This window comes from Otolemur garnettii, unplaced genomic scaffold, assembly GCF_000181295.1.
Source record: "Otolemur garnettii isolate 467f Iridium unplaced genomic scaffold, OtoGar3 scaffold00007, whole genome shotgun sequence".
NCBI lineage: Eukaryota > Metazoa > Chordata > Mammalia > Primates > Galagidae > Otolemur > Otolemur garnettii.
In genome coordinates, this window is record NW_003852402.1 from 33,811,966 (window position 1) to 33,829,694 (window position 17,729).

The 17,729-nt window shown below is 38.8% G+C and overlaps 1 protein-coding gene across 1 annotated transcript in view; it reads left to right on the top strand.

Moving 5' to 3' along the window:
* The first annotated feature begins 3,599 nt into the window (after positions 1 to 3,599).
* The window catches only part of SLC6A15 (solute carrier family 6 member 15), a 47,168-nt gene continuing 33,038 nt past the window's right edge, over positions 3,600 to 17,729 (top strand). Inside the window, exon 1 of the mRNA XM_003783381.2 lies at positions 3,600 to 3,866. The gene's annotated coding sequence lies outside the window, so the exon portion shown is untranslated. The remainder of the gene's footprint in view (positions 3,867 to 17,729) is intronic.

Genomic DNA, 17,729 nt, shown 5'->3' on the forward strand with positions numbered 1-17,729 from the left:
CAGTGATCCTAAGGATTTTTCACTGTCTGAAAAGACCTTTTTCATTGATCTCTCCCTGGAACTATCCCTGTCTAAATGGCTGTGGCAAGCAAAAATAAGAACACAAGCCATCATTTTCTTGACAACAAAATGCAACCCCTGCCTTTGAGCACTGATCATAATCATTACATGTCTACAAAGTATAGACAAATAAACAAAATCAATCTTTTTCTACCTTGTTTTGAATGCTTTACTATCTTAGCCAATTAGTTAAAAAAACTCATTTGATTGTTTTGATACTGTCAATTTAGTTAACCCATCCTCTACCCCAGGGATCCTCAAACTATGGCCTGCAGGCCACATGCGGCCAGCCTAGGACATTTATCCAGCCTACCAGGCGTTTTTGCAGCCATTGCCTGTCCTGCTTAGCAGACGACTCATCCTGGGGCCCGCAGTCCAGCCCTCCAACAGTCTGAGGGACAGTGAACTGGCCCCCTGTTTAAAAAGTCTGAGAACCCCTGCAGATAACTTAGTTATTTTTTCCTCCATCTACCTCGAAGCTCTTCATCAGTTGGATACAGAACAGAATGGTCAATAGATATTTTGGGGTCGTACAGGTTTGGTTCCATAAAAATTCTGAAACCATATTTTAGACAACAGTTCATATGGAGGACACTCTAAGAAGAATTTTTATTATAATGCAAAAAGGAATGCCCATATTGTACTGTATGTATATAGAAATATAGAAAATGAATTAATGTAATCTTATAATGTGAATTTATACCGAAGTTCCCTTTAGTATTATAGTTTTAAAATCTCTTCTATAGTAAATATTTAATTTTTTTTCTGAACTGTGATGATACATCACAGTTTTGGAGTTTTACATAATATTGTTATTTTAAGGGATTTTATTTAAAAATACTAAAAAATACTAAAGTAGTAAGGCTCTAGGAATCAGATTCCTTCTATGATCCAGTCAAGGGAAATATTTCTCTCCTTCTCCTCATCTTTTATTAGATGTATTTCAAATTATGAGTGTGATAATAAAATCTTCAAAGTTGGAATAAAAAAATGAATTTCTAGGCTTTTTTGTTTTTTACACTGTCTAATGGATGCATCCTAACTGTATGACCTTGAAAAACCAATGTCTCAGTTTTTTCTTCTGTGATGTTTGGTAATAACTAGACCAATATTATGGGGTTGGTATAAGGATTAAGAAAAATAATTATTCTGCACATTACAAATATACATAATTGACCACAAATCAACCCTTGCCAGTATTAATAAATACAGTATGGCCAGAAAGACTAGTGTCCCTGAACTTGTGGAAATACTTTTCCAAGTTCTTTGTTTTCCCATCTATCTGCTGCCTCCCCCTCCCAAACCAATAGCATGTGGTCGTTTTTTCCACAGTGTGACAGAGAAAGTACTCTATAATCATTAGCCTGAAAGATAGCAGCAATGGAACGCTCTATCTTTGAAGACTTTTTGTTGTTTAAATTTGAAAAAGAATACATTTCCCTTGTGACTGGAGTTTTGCCAGTCTCTCTTTTTTTGGAGTCTTTCTAGTCTCGTTCTGCTTATTATTTTCAAAGTGGCCTGGCACTTGTATTGAGATTCTACCCTTTCCTCCTCATAAAAATCTACAAATTCATTATAGATATAACTCTTCATTATAACTCCTTATAAGGAGTTATGAAAACTATGAACTCTGAGACCCGCAGATCTGAGTTTAATTCTTCATTCCATCATTAAATAAGCTGTGTAATTTTTTTTTACAGTTTTTCTTTCCCTGAGAATCACCTCTCTCTAATCTCTAAATTGGGAGAAAAATCACCTCATTAATTAGCTAAGGAGATTAGATAAGATATTATAAAGCCTCAGGTATTTAGCGGGAAGCTTAGTACAAAAGTTGCTTTCACCAGCTTCTCTGCGTTGGCATCAAGACGTGTTAGTATCAGCCATTACTAAGGGCATCGCTCTACAAATGTTTTGTGAGTCATAGCCGCGCATAAGCATTTGAGGTAGGGATCAGAAAAGTGTAAGGGGAAAATACTTTTAGTACTTCTTGGTACTACTGTAAAATATTGCTGCGAGTGTACAGATAACTTTGTTTCCTACAGATAGGTCTAATCCTGAGTGTGGAAAGACTTATTTTCTTAAATTATTGATACTATATGTACTGTGTTTCAATTTCTCTCTCTCTATAGAACGCTATACTTATATATCAACATAAATATTTGCCTGTTCACCAAAAAGTGATGGATAGGCAAATTATATGAAATAATTTAATTAACTGCCCCCCCCCGCCCCCCCCGCCCAGTGGTATATCTGTCAAAGAGCGTTTATTAATCTGTGGCAGGGGAGGAACTGACAAAGAATCAAAGCTAATTTATTTTTTCACCTTTTACTTTATGTTTTCAACATTTAACTTTTTAAAGATAGGATTGGAAAAGAGGCTGAGGGAAAGAAAGAAAGAAAGAAAGAAAGAAAGCAAGCAAGCAAGCTCGCTCTCTTGGCTGTTTTAAAAGCAAAGGATTAGTAGCAATGTTCTGACCTGAAATTTAGGTCTTGTGATTTCTTTCCAGGAGATTTTTCACTGCATGTAAAACCTGTCTGCTGTTTTTTTTATTATTTAATTCAATCTTAATTGGATACAAACTGTAAAAAATCTTAGGGCTTGTTGGAAGGTCTAAAAGTGCAAAAGGTATTTTCCAAATGGTAATATTAATCATCCGCGAGTGAAAAATGTACTTTGCCACGTTACTGAACCTTTTCTGCTGTAATCTAGAGTAGAAACACTCGGCAGTTTCTTCACCTTTTTAAAGTTTCAAGGGTGGGAAATGAATTCCTAGAGTGTATGTCCTGTTTAGGGAACGGTTCAGCCATTTTTAATAGGAGGCTAGGCTTTGTATTTTAGCGGTATCTATTTTAGGAATTCTCCAAGTAGCTTAACGAGGAGCACGCCTTAACAGTCAGAAGTCAGCCGGGCTTCATCTTGAAATGCTACCCCTGGAGAAGAGGAGGATGCTAGGGATCAACACAGAAAGGGTGAGGACCGGTTCCTTAAAACCGCCTTTCCTAACCTGGCCAGATTGCAATCAGGCCACCCAGAAGCCCCAAGGTGTAAATGGCTGTCTTGGGGGAGAAAGCTAGGGGAAAGGGTTCTTTGGGTCATCCTCTTCTTCTAGTCTTGTTAGGGACTCTTGGAGAACACCCAGAGGATGAGAGGCTGGATCAATCCTATTGTTATCCTCTCCGAGACAAAAGGCTCGGGCTGGCAACTGGTGCCCATCCTTGCGGCTGAGCGGGTTGAGGAAACATCGGATGCCTGGGGAATGTTTTGTTTTGATCTGGAGAGGGTTTCCCCAGGTCCATCCAGCCTTTCACTGGCTCAGCCACCGGCGCTGGTGGGACGCGGCGGGGCAGCCGCAGTGGCCTCTGCGTCAAGGGGTGGCAGGGCGGGGAGGTGCAGCGCCAGCCTGCGCACCGGCTGCCTCCTCTGCGCCCCGCCGCCGCCCACGGCCGCTCCCGCTCCCTCGCAGCTCGTCGGCGGCCGCAACGCGGGCGGGCCGGGCACGTGGGCGCCTCCGTCACACCCTCACTCACACACACTCACACATGCGCGCGCACACGCGCCCGCGCGCCTGCATCCCGTGCTGTTTCCCCGGCAGACACACCGGCGCTCACTAGTCTCTCTTTGCAAGCCTGCGGGGTAGCGACCTCGCAAACCTAGCCCCGGGGCCCGCCCTTGGCAAGCAGCTGCTTCTCTCCGGATAGCAGCTCCTTTGGGGCCTCCGTCGCAGCCACCCGGACCGGACCCTTTCGTGACTGCTGCTGCCAGTACCGGGAAGCAGCAAGAGGCGCTGGGTCAAGACACACTAACGGTAATGACACGTTCCTATGCTAAGGGCACGGCTGGGGCTCGCCATTTAGCCATCCAGGATACCGGGGAAGCTGGACTGGAAACGAACTGATGGATGGATCCCGGGCTCTGTCCTGGGACGGATGGAGGAAGGATGGCTCAAAAGCCCTGGGAGGGAGAAACCGGGCTTGGCGGGCGACCCTCTCTTATCTGCTTTCTACATCCGTGCACAGTCAGGGGGCGAGAGGCTGCACAAGTAGGAGGAAGCACATGGGTCGGAACGTGCCGCCATCCTTCCTTCCTGTCGTGGAAATTGCCCAGGGCATCCCCAGAGACCTACTCATTTCCAAGTCAAGTCGGGGATGTAGGGTGGGGTCCGACACCAGAGAAGTCCGAGAGGAAAGTTGGGAGGGTCAGGGTGGAAAGAGGCGCTTTCGAGGTGATTGGTAGCCAAACCTCGTGCAGGTGGGCGGTGGGGCGGGGAGAGCAAGGAGCCTCGTTCCTCATTCGCTTCTGGTAGCTTTTGCAACTGCAGAGGCGACTACGGAACGGAGAGTGTTTTCACGTGACTACAAATTCCTTCTGCTTGAGGCATCCCGTGATAAACGGTCCGAGAGCGGGCCTTTCCCCCACGCAGCGCACGTGGGTGCTGGAGAAGTCACAATTTGGGCGTTTCTGCCCATCCTGGAACAGGAGAGTGTGACGGGGAGGGCAGTGATGCCCGGGATTTTAAGGAGCGGATGGGAAGCAACTAGAAACTTAGGTCGTTTCTACTTTTCATCAACTTGGCTGGTCTGTGTGTGGAGGACAGAAGAAGGTTTTAAATACGGTGAAAGCCTTTCAATCTTAACTTGCGCTCCAGCCTTATTACGCATATGAATGAATCAAAACGCCGGCGGCGTCCCTGGAACTTGAGTGACCCACCCAGTAGCAGAGGCCGCAGGGGCCTGAGTTCTTTTCCGTTGCGCCGAGGAGAGGCGTCTGATGAGAGTTCTAGCCGAGCGAAGCCCCCAGGTTCGCGCTGTCTGGGGTCTCCCTCTCCATTTCCACCCTGCTCGCCTGTAGGGCAGGGCTGGAGTACGACGGGGCGGGGTCCGGGCTCGGCGCGGTGACGTCAGCAGTGTTTGGGTGCTTATGCAAATGAGACTGCGACCGTTTCTCCTGGGGGGGGGGCTGTTTTTCCCTCCAGGTCTTAAAGGTAGACCTGAGCTTAGTCTACACCATTTTTGCGGTTCACTACCTAAGTCTGGGAGGACAGAAGGATTTGCTCTTGCTCTGCATGCTGCATGTAGGCTCTTCATCGCCCATTCTGTCATATACCTGTCAATGCCCGGTTGCTTATCTCACGTACCGGGAACAAAGTATTGGCTTGGAGGAATTACTGTATTTTCTGCAGACGCAGCCCCAGGAAGCTCCTCGCCTCGCCCAGCTTGGTTTCTGCAAAAACAGACCTACTTATGTGTTAGGCGCCCAGTACTCGGCTTAACTTGTACATAATACTTGATGATGGACTGAATTTTATTTGAACAGTACGTGTATTTGTCTTATTAAATTCTAGGTGTTTGATCACAGAATCAGAAGAGTTTATTTCTGTGTATTGGCTTTCTGTCATCAATGAGCCAGGTATATGGGTTGGAGTAAAATATATCAACCCAACCAGCTGAAGTCAAAATTGAATTCACTATTATTTTTTTCCAAGCAAAATTTCCTCTGGAAGGCAGAAATTACAATTTTGAAAGAGTAATATTGTACTGTTTGTTGATAAGCTTTTCTTCTGATTGCACATTATATACTCAATAAATTATTTTATAATTTCAGTCTTAAGATTTATATGGAATTAAGAAAGGTTTATGTCCTTTCATACATTTCACATATAGAAATGAAAGATATTTGTATCTTTCATTTATGTTCCTAACAGATAAAAGCACTCTGTCACCCAATTAATAAGAAATAGTAAAGAATTTAAAAATCGGATAACTTAGCTATTTGAGATAACAACAGTCAGATGAGAAGCCCTACTTGTGAGGTTTGAAACATTTGCAATAAGTTGGAATAGTTACTAAAGCCTAAACCCCTTATTTGATAATCATTACCCATTGATCACAGAGTTCAAATTGTACTGTGCACGTTAGACAATGTACTTCTCCAGTCATAAAAAAAAAATTTATGTATGAATCAGTAAGAAATTTGCATTCCTTTTAACTCTCTGGGGTTTTCATCCAGGCAATGAAAAGAACCATTTACTTAGAATGACAGACTTGAAGCAGACAGACCTGGTGGTTATCAAAATCTCACTTAAACTTTGCTTTCACTTCTCAATTTCTTATGGAAAATGTTATTTTTTTATTACTACATGCATATGCATGATGGGATATATTAATATATTCATATGCAGAGTAGATTTTGAAATGGTTTCTGAGCAGATGGCGTTATTAACAAAAATCCACAGACGTAGTCTGATACATGAAAAACATTAAAGGTTACACTGCAGGAATTGTTAGATTTATACCAGTTTGCTTATACTACTACTCCTCTGGCAGTCTTTAGTAAATAAATTTTGATATATTCATCTGGTTAACTATTAACTTTGACCAATAATTATTATCTTTTTCTCTGTGAAGACTAACCCCTAATGATAAACTGAGATACAGGATAATTTTAAATGCATGAAATCACTTGATACAGGATAAAGCTGTTTTCAGCCTTGAAGGTCACTTTATTTACTTGTGATTAATGTGCTAGGGTATCTTTTCACGAAAGATTGATTGTTATCTTTAAATAGAGCACTCACTCTGGAAGCTTTTTAACCTATCAAATTGGCAAAGATCAAAGAGATCACTTACTGTATTAAAGAGAGCACAGCAAAACAAGCCCCGCCATGTTACTTGCAGTAGTGTCGATTGACACAGTTTTTTCAAAGGGCCATTTGGCAATATTTATTACAATGAGGAAAGCACATACCCCTCAGTCGAGCAATTCTACTTCTAGGAATTTATGATGCAGATGTGGCATTGCAACATATAGAAAGTAATTTGTTGAAAGGCTGTAGTAACAAATTATCATAAATGAGGTCTAAATAAGTGGTGCGCCTGCACTGAGGAATATCATATGGTTATTTAGAAAGATAACTATCATATTGAGATAAAAAGTTATTAATATGTTTCAAAAACTAAGATGTAGAATTATGCATAGTGTACTAGCAAAAATAAGTAGGTTGGGATAGACAGAAAACATATTAGCTTGATATATGTACATATACATATATATATATAAGCTTGATTATACATAAAATATTTTTTAAGACTTGGTTTACTTATAGAGAGGCAGAGGTGGTACTCTTAAGAAATAACACATTGTTCTTGTAAGCTCTTGACAGAATTGTAAATCTTGCAATAACTAAACAACATCCTAATCAGAATATTGACTTTAATGCAAATTGCAGAATAGTTTTAATGCAAAACAATTCTCCGTGCTGCCTTTCTATAGCCAATACCACTTCACTCCAGCTCTCCTTCACTCCTGGTAACCTCTAGTCTCCCCCTTTTATTGTTAGTCATTTCAAGAATGTTATATAACTGGAACCATATAATACTTAACTTTTTGCAATTAGCTTTTTTTCACTCAGCATAATTTTCTGTAGATTCATCTGAGTTGTGTATAACAATAGTTTATTTATTTGTGTTTGGCTGAGTTGTACTCTGTAGTATGGATGAGCTGGGGTTTAATCATTCACCCATTGGATGACAATGTGGGTTATTTATATCCATAAAGCTGAATGGGTAATCCTGACAGGTTTTTATGGATGGTAGGTTTTCATTATCTGGGATAAATGCCCAGGGGTGCAATTAATACTTGGTTATATGGCTGTTGCATGTTTAGTTTTTTAAGAAACTGCCAAACTTTTTCCTAGATGGTTGCCCAATTTTATATTGTCACCGGCAATGACTGAATGGTTCATTTTCTCTGCATCCTAATCAGAATTTGGTTGTTACTGTATTTTAGCCATGCTGATGGTATATAGTAACATCTCATTGTGGTTTTAATTTACATTTTTCTGAGACCCAATAATATTAACCCCCATTTTATGAGCTCATTTGCTATTCTTACATAATATTCAATGAAATGTCCTTTTATGTACTTTACCCATTTTCTAGTTTTATTTTTAATAATTGATTTTATATGATTTCTTTATGTATCTTTGTGACTGTGAAATATTTTCTCCCAGTCTTTAACTCGTTTTTTCATCCTCCTAGTAGGTTCTTTCACAGAGTAAAAGTTTCACAGTGCACCCCACTTCATTCTTATGTTTTAAAATTGCTATAATGTAGTGTTTTGCCTTTTCATATAAATTCTAGAAAAGTCTTGTTTATACAAAAAATTTTTCTGAGATTTTGGTAGCTGTTGTATTAAATCTATATATCAGTTAAGGAGAGCTGACATATTTACTATGTTGAGTCTTGCAATCCATGAACATAGTATGTTTCTATATATTTGTATCTTTCATTTTTTTAAATCAGGACAGGATAGTTATCAGTAAAAATAATACTGTCCGTGTTTCATTGCATTTTCATGTCTTTCATTATTTTAGGGAAGGTAATGCTATTGCCTTTCTATTTTCTGTGTCCACCTGCTCATTGCTAACACTTAGAAATACAAATGATTTGTGTGTGTTTATCTTGCATCGTATGATTTTGTTGAATCATTTGTTCTAGGAGGGAGTATTTATATTTATTCTTAACATTAGAATATCTCCAAATGTGAAAAGTTTGATTTCTACCTTTATTATCTACATGCCTTATAGAGCCAGCCCTTCTGTAGCTATGGATTCACCATATGTGGATGTACCCAAATGCAAATACAAAATGTAGGATCTGTGGGATGCAGAACCCATGGATACAGAGGGCCAATTTTTTGTATATAAGGATTCCTCAGGGATGATAGGGGACTGGAGAATATGAAGATTTTGAAATTCATGGGAGGTCCTTGAACCAATCGCCCAAGTATACGAAGGGATGACTGTATTTCTTTTTTCTTGCTTATTTCCACTTGTTAGAAATTCCAGTAGTATTTTGAATAAGAGTGTGGAAATGGTGCTTCTCATCTTGTTCCCAATCATATAGGAAAAGCATTCAAAAGCATTCAATCTTTTAGCAGAGACAATGGGACCCTTTGTCAATATATAATAACCATCTTTGCAATTTTTTTTTTACTGTTGTAGATTTAAATTCTGTTTTGTCTGAAGAATAGGCACTACTGCTCGCTTTTGATTTCCATTGAGTAAAATATTTTTTTTCAAACCTCTACCTTGTATCTGTGAGAATCTTCACCAGTTAAATGTTTTTACTGGAGAGTGCTTATATTTGGCTTGTGTTTATTTACCCATTCCACTAGTTATACCTTCTTACAAGCACTTAGATGATTCATATCCAAGTTAATATTCATATGTGAGATGCAATTCTAGTCATCCTGTTGATTATTAACCAGTAGATTTTTTTTTCTCCCGTGTGTTAATTGTTTTATAAAAGCTGTGAATTTCCACTTTAGAGTGTATTTACCTTTATTAGTATTGACTATTCTTTTCATTGCTTAGAGCACTTTTGAACAGTTCTTGTAGGCAGGTCTAGCATTGACAAATTCCCTTAGTGTTTTTTTTTAGGGGGGAGGGGGAAAGAATTTATTTCTCCTACATTTCAGAGGTTTTTAGAATACAAAATTTGGGGCTAACAGTTGTTGTGTTTAAGAAGACTGAAGATAGGACTCCATCCCTCTGGCTTGAAAAGTTTGTGATGAGAATTCTGCCGTTAGTCTGATGAGTGTTCCTTTATAAGTTACTTGATGCTTTTGTTCTGCCACTTTTCCTTTGGATACTCTGTCGCTTTGGAAAGAATCTTCCAGGAGCCTGATGACCTTGAATCTGTACATCTAAGTTTCTAGCACAACCAGGGAAGTTTTCTTCCACTATTCCCCCAAATAGGTTTTCTGTGCTTTTTTTCTTTTTTCTTCTTGTTCCTATAATTATTAGCTTTGGGCACTTTACATAATCTCATATTTCTTGAAGACTTGGCTAATTTCCTTTAAATCTTTTTTTGTCTTTTTTTTTTTTTACTGACCAGATTAATTCAAAAGCCTTGTCTTTGAACTCTGAAGTTCTTTCTTTATTAGTCTAGAGTTTGAAACTGTCCATTGTATTTTGCAATTCCTTCAGTGAGTCTGTCATTTCTAGAAGTCGTATCATTAGTATTGTTGCTTTATGGTATCTACCTCTTTAGTTTGCATTTCATTCATGCCCTGCATTTTTGTTTGTTTCTTTGTGCTGATTTTGATCTTCTCTTGGATCACATTGAGCTTAGTTATCACCCATATTTTGAGTTTCTTATCTGAAATTTTCCTTTTGATTGGAGTCTCTTGCTGGAGAGCTAGTATAATTTTTGTCAGAGTGTCATTACATTTTGTTTTTTTTTTTCATACGCCCAGAGTTCATCTGCTTATTTCTTTTCATGCAGAGAGGCTGTCATTTCTTGTTTTGATTTTAGTTTTGTTCGATGGGACTTTGTTCCCCTTGTAAGGAGGTAACTGTAAAGTATGTTAAGTATGGATCTTTGGCTTTGCATGTGGGTGCTTTTAGGAGGGCTGTGTTCAAAGTCAATGCTTTGGTTAGACATAGCCTTAGTGTGGTGGTTTCTCACTTGCTAGTTACTTGTGGGCTATAGCAGTGGCATACTATGCCTATTGGCAGATTCCCAGCATCCTCTTGAGAAGTGGAGATGAAGGTCTCTGAAATTTTGTCACTGTCTTCATCTCTGTGGACTTCTAACAGTATGAATTATATTGGGATGTCCAGTTTAATCTCCAGGTCAGCAGGTGGTGCTTGTAGGTAACAGCCAAGCCTTATATAGTTGAATCAGGAAATGCTGTAATGGGCTATGCAAGTTGATCTCCGTGCCAGTAGGTGGCACTTGCAGGAGGGAGCCAGCTGGTATTTGTGGGACTTATGTCTGTCTCTAGGCAATCGGGAGAAGCAATCAGACATCCCAGGAAGTGGATGGTGCTCTTGAACTCCCTGGGGACCCTTTCTTGTGCGGGTGAAGCTAATGGGGGCTGGATCAGGCAAGTCTGTTTTCAGGTTCCCTAAAAGAAGGAACAGTGCTTTCTAAGTAGGGGTTGGGTTTCAGCTCTGAGGCCACTGAGGAAATCCTTCATGGAGGGGTTAGAAGCAGCCCCACTATACCAGGGAAGCTAGCTGTGATGGAGGGGCTGTCTAGAATTCACAGTGCAGCAGGTGGGAGTGAGTTTCACTCTTCTGTCACTCTCCTTGCCTCATGAACCTTTGTCTGGCATCTGGTCACCCACAGCAGCCTGAACTGGGAGAGTCAGAAGGTAGTAGTGTTCATAAAGCAATGTTCCCACAGACTGTCATCTTCCCCAGTAAACATCCCACCCAGGACTGCAGTTTTCTCAGCTTCCTGTTGGGCCGGGGTGCTCTGCGCATGGGCAGCAGCACGGGCCCCACATCACACTTCACCTTCAGTTCTGCCCGTGCAGACTTACTCCCCACTCAAGATAGTTCACTGATCTCTCCTCCATGACCCTTATAAATGCCACAGAGTCTTGAGGACAAGGGATTGGACCAGTGGAAAGTCCTCAGATCCCTGAGTTAAAGCTCTGACCAACACAGGTACATGCAGGCTGGTCCCAGGCTGCTAGCAGAGCACTAATGCAGGCCAACTGTTTTCTTGCCATGGATCGGCCCTGGGTTGGGCAGGGTATGTCCTACTGTGCTCACTTAATGAGCTCAACCTGAACACCCCTCATCAGACAGTGGCCTATAACTACAGCTGCAAAACTTGACCTTGGGGCTTGGGGGATTGCCCAGGTTCTCCCTGTCTCCCCGGCCCAGCATGACGCAGAAGCATCTTTAGGGTAGGACCTATAGCATAGGGAAAAGGGCTCCCTATGTGGCTCTCGGTGCAGGTGCCTGGAGTCCCAAAGCCTGTGAAGCTCCACCTGAGCTCAGGCAGAGCCTCAGTGTGATATTTCAGCATCTCCCCATGTCTCTGTGATGGCCTGTGGAGGCTAAGAAGTTCTCCTGGAGCCCAAACTTCCCACACCACGAGTGCAGAGTCCTGAAAGTCTGCTGCCTACCCCTTTACACCTGCCACTCCAAGCTCTCAACAGCCTGCACACTGGAAGTTCAGCCTCTGCCTTCACTCTTGGTGTCTCCTTGTTGCTTTTATTATTATTAAATGTTTTTTTCCCCTCCAATGAGCTGTTCCAAATATGAGCATTTCATGAATATCCTGATTGCTCTCTGAAGAACAGATGAACACAAGCTGCCTCTAGTCAGCCATCTTGAAATCTCTCCAGGAACTGTTTCCTAGTTGTCATGGACCCTGGCAATGCAAGTTATGTAACCTAGGCATGCCCAGATGAACCAAGCATTCAACCACCAGCAGAATCTCAGTGCTTGGAGGAAGGAATGGAGACTGAATTAACAAGTTGTAATTCGTGAGCCTGTCACCCCAGGACACCATCTAGTCATATCATGCCTCCTGGGATTATCCCATTGCAAGATACATTTCAGATCATGCTTCATTACCCTCTGACTATAAAACCTGTCCTAGCCTTTCACTTGGGGAGACATTTGAGTCAGACTCCTGTCTCCTTGCTTGGCTGCCTTGTAATAAAAATCTCTCTCTATAAAGACCTGGTGATTTGGTGTTTGGCTTTCTAACCCTGTTTGGTTCCATAACAAAAGTAACTATTAGCTATTTTGTTTTCAGAGTGGCTGTATTCTTTTACATTGCCACTAGAAATGTATTATTGATTTGCTCTTCCCATGTTCACGAATATTTGGTGTTACTATTTTTTTATAAAACATTTAGCCATCCTGAAAGATGTAAAACATCTTTTGGGGCAAAACATGTATTGAATGAAATATAGACTATGACTTCGTATTGTCATTTGTAAGAAATGTCCCCTTCATTTTGATCAGCTCTGTGAGTATTGTTATCTTTTTGCTCATCACAAAAAATTACATAAAAAGTGACTTAATTTGTAAATACTGGGAGTTGAATTGTGTATCATTGAAAATATTTCAAATTATTTGTCAAGAGCATTATTTTAGTCTTTCACCAATTCTCTTGTCTATTTCCTTTTGCAGTTATTGAATAACTATACACTAATCAACATGTTGTGCCAGCTTTTCTTGAATGTTGCAATATGGTCCAGTTTTTTATTTTATTCAGATATTCTTTGTGTTATGTAGAAATTAAAAAATATGTTTCATTTGAATCCACACTAAATTTAATATTCAATGTTAGAGGAGTTAATATTTAAAAATCCTTTCTTTTGTAAAATGCACTATCCAAAATTATGGAGATAACTTACTGGTGGTTTAGTACTTTGTCACAAGATATTAAGCTTGTGACAAATGTCAAGCTCAGGGCAAGCAAGTGTGTTTGAGTCATTCTTCATTTTAAAGATGCAAGCACTTGCCTGATATCTCAGGCTTTTGTATGTCCTCACTGAAAATGTGATATAATATGGTTTTAAACAAATTGTAACCATGGTTTGTGAGCTAAAATATTTTTAAAGATGAATCAAGAATTGTAGAAAGTCTTGTAAATTTTTCAAAGAAACTATTAGCAAGATTGGTCAAAACAAAAGCAGAGTAAAGATCTATTATCAAAATCAGGAATAAGAAAAATGCAAACCCTGTGTATATTAAAAAAAATAAAGAATATTGTGAAACACTTTATGCCAATAAATTTGATACCTTTATGATTACATAGAAAAATTCCTCAAAAATGACAGCTTACCAAACGAACAAGAAAAAGAAAATCTAAGTAGCTGTATATCAATGAAAGAAATTGAATTTTTAATTAAAAATATATTCAGAAAGAAAATTCCAGGCCCAGATGGCTTGATTGGTGAGTGCTGCCAAATATTTAAAGAAAAAAATAAAACTAATCCTACACATATTCTCTCTGAAAATAAAAGGGAAATCATTTCAAAAGTTTCTATGAGGCCACCAAAATCAGAGGAGAAAAATTGCATACGCAGATTCAAATGATTGTAGTTGAAAAAGCCCATAACAAAACATTAGCACATTTATTTTAGTGATATATTAAAAAGTAATACACTGTGACTAGTTGTGGTGTACGCCATATATGAAACACCAGTTTAAGATACAAAACTAATATGATATGCTATATCAAAAGACTAACAAGTTATAAGAGTACCTTAATAAAGCCAGAAAAATATATGTCAAAATTCAGTACATTAATAATGCAAAATAAAAACCATTGCTGAACTTAAAATAAATAGTAACTTCACTAAACAGATAAATGAGATCTATGAAAAAATTTAACTTTGTACTTAGCTGAAATACTGACTACTTTCCCAGCAATGCTGAGCCATAAATGAAGGCATTTCCTCTTAGCTCTTCTGCTCAATATTTTAGCAGTATTCTAGCCTTAAAAATAAGTCAAGAGAAAGAAATTAAAGGTAAATGATTTAAAAAGTACAAGTTAAGTTATCTTTATTTACTGATGGTGTGATTGCTTAAGTGGAAATTCTAAAGGATCTTTTAAAAACTATAATACTTGATTTAGTACCATTGCAGGAAAGAAAGTCTGTCATTTAAAAAAAAAAGTTTTATTTCGTATACCAGCAAAATACAACCACAACCTGAAACTTAAAACAAATAAATTACAATTATATTCAGAAACATAAACTACTTAGAGATACATTTAACAAAAGATGTGAAGGACTAGTATACTGAAAATCTTTGAAATATGGTTGAATGAAGTAAAGAATAAAGAATGCATAAATAAAAGAAAGATATGACTACTACATGGATTGGAACATTCAGTTTTTTAGATACCATTTCTCTCCAAATAGACCCATAAAATTGATGCAATCTCATTTAAAACCCCAGAAGGTCTCATTTTTTTATGGTGGAAAATGTCAGGCCGATTTCAAAATGTATATGGAAAGAGAAGGGCCTAGAATAGGTGAAACAACCTTGAAAAAGAACAACATGTAAAACAGTTGGGGTTAAAGACCCCTGAGTCCGAAATATTTTATGTTACTTTGAAAAAGTGTTGGGTCTAATTTCAATAGTTTCCATAGATTTAATCCGAAAAAGACAACAGAACTACAGTAATATAAAAAAGGAGAATGCATAAAATGTAAATTCACGTTCACATTTAAATAATGTAAAGTTGCCAACATTTCTTATGCATTAATGTTTATACACAGAGATAGAAGAATGAAAATATAACAGTGGTTTGTCATTTATAACTGGTGTATAATTTAGGATTCCTTGTTTGCAAGCTGTAGAAACTGATGCTGAGTACTAGGCAGAAAAGAAATAAGATTGGCAGAGTCACAGGCATTCAAAGAAACAATGAGGTGCCTGGCGATGAGATGGAAAAGGGCAAGAATGAAAATAGTTCTGAAAACCGGGAACCAGGAGCTCTGCCTACAGTAGCAGTTGCAGCCTGGGCAAAGTTAGGTGCCAACTCTTGGTCTCTTTGTTCTCTTTCCCAACAAATTCCAAGGGAGTGGGGAACTAAGTGGGCAAATGTAGAAAATTATTTTTAAAGCGTGTGACGCTATTTTTCTCTTGCCTTTTCATATGTCCTTTGCAATCTGTCTTTGTTGGTCCTTTGATCCAGAAGTGGGGCTTCTCTCTGTATTCTTGCATCAACGTGGGCTGAGTTTTGGGATTTGCTTTGGCCAATGAGACACTGGCGAATGTGACACAGAGGCTTTAGTAGCACTTGTGCCCCGTGCTAACCTTCTTTTAGGTGTGGTTGGAAATCTGTAGATTGAGCTTATAAGGTGAAAAAGCTGGAGTTAGCATTTTGCAGAGACTCTACGTGGGAGAGCCAAAGTGCTCTGGCTGATCCCCCGGCTTTTACCAGAATGTGAGTTAGATCATAATTAAGACAATCAACCCTCACTGGGTTGGAGAGAGAACTGCAGTGCAGGAGGAACCCAAGTCAAGACCCGCAGAATAATAGCTCATTGTCTAAACCTAGCTGACTCTGCTCTCCCAAATAATAATAATAAGGAAATAAAATTGTTTTTAAGCCACTAGGTTTTGAGAGGATTCATTTCATAGCAATAGATAACTGACAGAAAAATATTGTCTCAAAAGAAAAAAACCAGCAAAACCAAGTCTCATGAATTCAATATTCTCTTTTATAGAATAATGTACAATAAGTTACTTGCAATGTAGTACAATGATAAGAGTGATAATCATTGTAGTAATAAAAAGAATATATACTGAGTGCTCTCAGTGTGCTGGCATTTATTCAAGCACCCTATTACTAGAAAAGCATATTATTGTCTTCATTATCTAAGTGAAGAAACTGAGGCACAGTTAAGTATCTTGGCAAAGATCACAAAACCTCATTGATTGAGTTAGGATTTGAACTCTGTCTCTACAATTCAGTTATAAATATTTGACACCAATGCATCTCTTTGTCAAGATATATTAATTCCCAGGAGATTCCATTGTAGAGTTTCGTATTTAGATAGTATCTTTGATTCCTTGCACGAACAGTGTGGGCATTTTCAACCTTATATGCCTTTCTTTTTTATCTGATTTCAATTCCTGAGTTTGTTTGTTATTTTTAAATCTTAATTTATATTTTCCCCTCAATAGGACTTCTACAGATTGAAAACCTTATCTCTTTGTTCACTTTTATTCCTTACCCTGGCTTGTCTGTTACTGAGGTCTTTACTTCTTCACTGGCTGGCTGAATTTCATAATCAGGTTGTCCCTCCCAGCCTCCTCCACTCCCTCAACTCAAAGGATAGGGTTAATCACTTTTCTGTGGAGTAGGAAGAGATGCCTGTGGCCTTTATAATTGGAAAACAAATCAATTGGGTATGAAAATTGGAGATCACGTATTTTTCTCTTAGTTTTATAGAAGCTACTGAGTATTCTGAGAAGTCCTTTTATTTCCCCTTTGTGCTTCTGATTGAAATCCCTAGGAATTCATTATCTCAGTAATTTCTTAGTGTTTACTTCTCTGCATTGTTATCATTTGAAAATACAAGTCTTCAAGTATACTGATTGTTCTTCCATCTTTTCATATTTTGTCTTCTATCAGTTCTTCTCTCTTGTTTGTGTATTCCAATGATAAGGTTGTTGGATCGCCTTCATCTAACTTCAGTTTCCTTTAGTTTTCTCTTTAAAATACTTCTATATATGTAGAAGTATATAGCAAATTTATATGTAGATGATGAAAATAGATGAAAATTTACCTTTTGTAAAGCTCCTTTAAGGCTCCACGTCTCTGGATTTAGTTTTAACAGTTTTTTAATTCGAGTTTTAGTTGTTTCTGACGTAACTTTCATACCTGGGATGAATTCCCCCATTTCTTACTTGTATTCATCCATCTAACATTTTCTTCCAATTAACCTTTAATTTCACTTTTATGAGTTTTTTTTTTTTCTAACAAGTGATCTCTTTGTAGCCCTGGAGCACTTTTCATGGTGTAAGTTTATATGACACACGTGTCTTCTGCTCCTGATTTTTTTCCCTCCACTGTAGCCCTCTAGCCCTCTATGGAACTTCTTTGTACTCATCTTTGAATCGAGATAGTTTTATCTCAACATTTTTGTTGATAGAGAAAATAGTACCATGCAAATGGGAAATAGATAAAGCCAGGGACCTCCACAACTTCAATTCAGATTTGTTCTCCAAAAGAGAGGTTGGAAAACTTTTTCAATAAAGAGTAAATATGATAGGATTTGCAGTCAGTAAAAGCAACCCTGTTGTGGCAGCACAAAATCAGCCACAGGTGGCTTATCAGTGTATGGACATAGGTATGTCCCGATAAAGTTTTAGTTACAGAGCCAAAGAGTG